A 5,000-nucleotide genomic window follows, 5' to 3' on the forward strand; every position below is an offset into this window, starting at 1 on the left:
GACGTGCCGGGCCTGGGCGAGGTGAACGGCTCTCGTGGCTGGGATCCGAGCTCGGTCCCGTGCCTTGGCCTCCCGCGGATCTTCCTTGCTGCGAGGCTTCCGTGGCGTTTCCCATCGGTGCGGTCGTCCTCTTCGGCCGCCATTCAACGCTCAGCTCAGAACTGGCACGGACTAGGGGAATCCGACTGTCTAATTAAAACAAAGCATTGCGATGGCCCCCACGGGTGTTGACGCAATGTGATTTCTGCCCAGTGCTCTGAATGTCAACGTGAAGAAATTCAAAAAAGCGCGGGTAAACGGCGGGAGTAACTATGACTCTCTTGTTGTAGTTACAGGGACGGTGATGCGTAATATAGACCTCTCGTTAGGTCCATTAGCCTCTCCCGTCCAAGTCTTCCCCACCTCCCATAGGTTCTCGCCGGGTAACGCTAACGGGGTTCAGGCGTACTTGGCGCTTGGGGGTTGCCAGCCCTCTCGCGCCTAAATTTTGTTGGCCCTCCCAAAAATAAACTGCCTCGGATGGGTACACGTAGAGGGGCGGCCCCTGCCGCCCCTAGGCCAGCAATTTCCCCCCTTCCGGGACCGAGCTCTGGGGATCCCCCTTCCCGGCCGGTCGACTTCCCCTGTCAATTCCCAGGCTGCGATAGATCCTTCGCTACCAAGATCGGTAGGGGCGTTCACATGAGGTCCGCTCACCCTGATTGGTCAGATGATGTGAACCGCGCGGCGCCAGCAAAGGCACGTTGGAGTGCTGAGGAGGTGTCTTTGCTGGCGCGGCGCGAGGCAGAACTGTCCATGAAGGGTGTGCGCTTCATCAATCAAGCGCTCATTGGGTTCCTGCCTGGCAGGTCGCTAGATGCCATCAAGGGCGCTCGGAAGCACAAGGACTACCGAGCGCTTGTGATGGAGCATGTTGGCCGCATTCAACAGGAGTCACTGCAGCCGGTGGCTGAGGCGCCCGATCTCGCGGTGGAGGTCCAGGATAGCGATCGGGTCTTCCTGGAGTATTTCCGCGGCCTTGAACCACTAGGGTGCGATGGATTCCAGGCTAATACCCTGGATGAAATCTGTGCCCTGGTTGGAAGAGAGGATCGCGGGAATATTCTGGAAAGGCTCACCGCTTACCTGGCGGATATCTTTCCGGTACCTCATGCAGCGAGAGTCGTGCGTCGAGGCCGCCGTGCGCAACCGGAGGAACCGCTCTCGCGACGCAGACAGCGCCGGAGGAATTACGGCATAGTGCAAGAACTGTGGCGTAAGGACCCCCGGCGCTGTTTGGATGTCATAAGGGATGGCCCCGTAGGTGACCATGGCATCCCTCAAGATGTTATGGTTCCCTATTGGGAAGCCCTTATGACAGGTGCGCGCGACTGCTGTCCTCCGTGTGAAAACCGAGAGGACACCATCTCCTCTCTGTGGTCTCCTGTTAATCCGGATGAACTACGGAGGGCGCTTCCGGGCAGGAAGACAGCACCTGGTCCTGACGGTCTGTCTGCGAGACTCCTTTGTAAAACCCCCCTTGAGGTTTTGCAAAGGATCTATAACCTCATTATGTGGTGCCGCAGACTCCCTATTCACCTAAGGGACGCCAGGACCGTGCTCATTCCTAAAACCGGACTGCCTTCTTCTCCGTCTGATTTTCGACCCATCACCGTCGCCTCGACCCTTGTGCGAGGATTCCACAAGGTCCTGGCTAGGCGGATGGGTCGATTGATCAGATTGGATGAGAGGCAGAGAGCGTTCCGTAGGACAGACGGGTGTGCGGACAACGTGTTTTTGCTGGACTTGCTGCTACGCCACTCCCATGCGCGCCATAAGCCGCTTTTTGTTGCGTCGGTTGATGTCGCGAAGGCTTTCGACACCGTTTCTCACCCCGCGATATTACAGACGCTCGAGCTGAGGGGCTGTCCCGCTCCCATGATTGGGTATGTCGGGTCGGTGTACTCTGATGCTCTCACGACCATTGTGTCGGGTGGTTGGCACTCCCATGGCATCCATCCGATGCATGGCGTGAGGCAAGGAGACCCGATGTCCCCCGGCATATTCAACATGGTGATGGACAGACTCCTCAGGAGCCTCCCCCAAGACATCGGGGCGGATATCGACGGGGTGAGGATCGGGTCGGCAGCCTTCGCCGACGACCTAATCCTCGCAGCCTCAACGACAACTGGCCTGCAGCGATTGCTTGACTGTACGGAGGGCTTCCTGGCATCATGCGGCATGTCCGTTAATGTCGGTAAGTCTTTTACTATCTCGATCGGAACGGTTCCCCACCAGAAGAAGACTACCGTGGATGAAGGCAACTTCTTCCTCGGTGGTCAGAAGCTGGTGGCGATGAAGCGGACGGACGCCTGGCAGTATTTGGGTATTCCCTTTACTCCAGACGGTCGTCTGCGTTCCGACCCGTCAGTCTCGTTGGTCGCTGATTTGGATAAGATCTCCCGTGCACCGCTTAAGCCGCAACAGCGACTATTCGCTCTGCGAATATTCCTGTTGCCAAGCTTATTTTATGCGGCGTCGTTGGGGTCTGTGGGATTGGGGAAACTCAATCGGTGTGACGTGGCGGTACGTGGTGCGGTGAGGAAGTGGCTCAATTTACCGGCCGATACACCTAAGGCCTATTTCCATTCCGCCATCGGTTCGGGAGGCCTGGGTGTTGCTTCGCTTCGGTGGAGTATGCCCAGGATTCGGCTTAGCCGCCTGAAGGAACTGTCCTTGTCTTCTGAGGCCGCGTCTGGGCTGCCAGGGGACTATCTTCGACTCGAGATCCAGAAGGCGCAGCAACGCCTGATGGATCACGGCGAGGTCATCGACACTCCCGAGAGGGAAGCGCGCCGTTGGGCGAATGCTCTTCACGGGAGTGTCGATGGCGGCGCTTTGAAAGAGTCGAAGAGGGTCCCGGGGCAGCACAGATGGGTCGCGGAGGGGACCCGCTTCTTGTCAGGACGAGACTTCGTCAACTCCTGCAAGTTGCGGATCAACGCCCTTCCGACTAGGTCCCGAACATCTAGGGGCCGAAGGCAGGACAGGCTCTGCAGGGCTGGCTGCGCGGTGCCTGAGACCCTTAACCACGTCCTACAGCAGTGCCACCGCACCCATGATGGGCGGATAAGAAGGCACGACGCTGTAGTTGACTATCTTGCACGTGGTTTAGTGCAAAGGGGTTTTCAGGTAGCGCGCGAACCGAAGATCCCTACCGATGAGGGAATGAGAAAACCAGATCTAGTAGCATGCAAGGACGGCGATTGCATGGTCCTCGATGCGCAAGTGGTTAGCGAACAGACGATCCTGGATCTTGCGCATAAGCGGAAGGTCCAGTATTACGCTGACAACGCCAGCTTCCGACGTGCAGTTGCTTCTAGCAACGGCACGGAGGATGTCAACGTATTCTCTGCCACTTTGTCGCTGAGAGGACTATGGAGCGCGAAGTCAAGCAGGGGCCTACTGAGCGCAGGATTGATGGGCCAGCGGGACCTCAAGGTGATCGCCTCGAGGGTCTTGGTCGGAGGATTGGCAGCCTGGGGATTGTTTAACCGCAGAACATCGACGCGGACGAACCGCCCAACACCTACGCGGTTCGACCGGTCGGGCATAGGGTGAGGGACCGGAAAGGGGGAACTTATTGGTGCCGCCTACCATATAGGCGTAATAACGGGGCAATGCGGCCACCTGTCACCGGCTCGTATCCCCGGAAAAAAAAAAAAAAAAAAAAAAAAAATAGCCAAATGCCTCGTCATCTAATTAGTGACGCGCATGAATGGATTAACGAGATTCCCATCTGTCCCTATCTACTGGCGGTGGCGGTCTGTGGCCACCCAGGGCGGGAGATAACCCCCGAACTAGCCCTCGCGTAGGAGGGTTGATCGGCCGAGTCGATGGGTGTATCGGCGATGAAGGCATTAGAGACCGTCAGTGCGTCGTACACGTAGTACTTCGCATAATGGCGAGGCCCTGATTTAGCATACGGGCTGTGGCGTGTTCTTTGTACAGCACTGTATGTGCTGTATGACTTCCGACTGGGGAACTGTTGTCACTCGTGGCATCAGTTCCCCAGTTTACGTTAAACGGTTTTTCAGACCGTTTTTCGTGGGCGGAACACGCCACTAGACAACACTCCGCTGGGCTCAGGAATACATGGGATGCAATCAATCCCCTGGGCAACCCAGGCCGCAAGGGGCAAACGTGCCCTAGCCACACTTGAGCCTCCACGAAAAAGGTACCGCTGGATAGCTCGTGTTCTTAAATACGCAGCGAACTGAACGAAGTGTGGTGGAGAGGAAGAGGCAGCCTCTCCGACTGCTGTCTCCCACGTGTTTGCCGTGCGTGGCGACCCTTGTCGTCGGAAAAGAGGATCCTGGGATCTGAGGGGGCCCTCTCCTGCGGGTGAGACGTCCCCAACACGTACCTTTGGCCTCTGCTTCGGCTAGATGGGCGGCTGGACGAGAAAAGCAGCCCTGGTCCAGTCAATCGGCTTGGAACGACCACACGCTTCGGGCAAGTGGGTTCTGCTGGGCGAGGACGCGGGCTGGGTAAGGAAACCGACCCAGCCAGCAGACTATATTCGGTGCGTAGCCCTAACTCAGCCTTTGGCGGGTTCCAAATTGTGCGGGTCGGTGGTGGCCGGGGAGCGCACTGGATGAAAGACCAAGACACATTATGGGTCTGAATAAAATTGAACAAAAAACTAAGCGTCCAAAGACGACGGGTCCAGCTCCTACTCGGAGTGAAGCCGTCGCCGCAGACGCGGGAACTGCAAATGCAGCTGTCAGTCCCCCCGCGTCTGTGAGAAAGACAAGATCCGGGAAGGTGATTAATATCGCCAATCCTCGTGTGATCTTGCAAAGATGTGTGACTCCCACGCGAGCGGTCTCGGTGAAAACCGAGCCCACGGTAGAAGGTACGCCGGACACCGGTAACGTGGAAGTAATCGAACGAGTCGGAGACACGTCACTCGTGAAGGTGCAGTCGGCACCCGAGCGTGTCGAGGACCCTACTGGTGA

General features: G+C 57.4%; 1 pseudogene; it reads left to right on the top strand.

The window, feature by feature from the left end:
- Positions 1–5,000, top strand: part of LOC143260858 (large subunit ribosomal RNA) — a 10,303-nt pseudogene that overhangs the window by 2,565 nt on the left and 2,738 nt on the right.

Source organism: Megalopta genalis, unplaced genomic scaffold, assembly GCF_051020955.1.
Source record: "Megalopta genalis isolate 19385.01 unplaced genomic scaffold, iyMegGena1_principal scaffold0021, whole genome shotgun sequence".
NCBI lineage: Eukaryota > Metazoa > Arthropoda > Insecta > Hymenoptera > Halictidae > Megalopta > Megalopta genalis.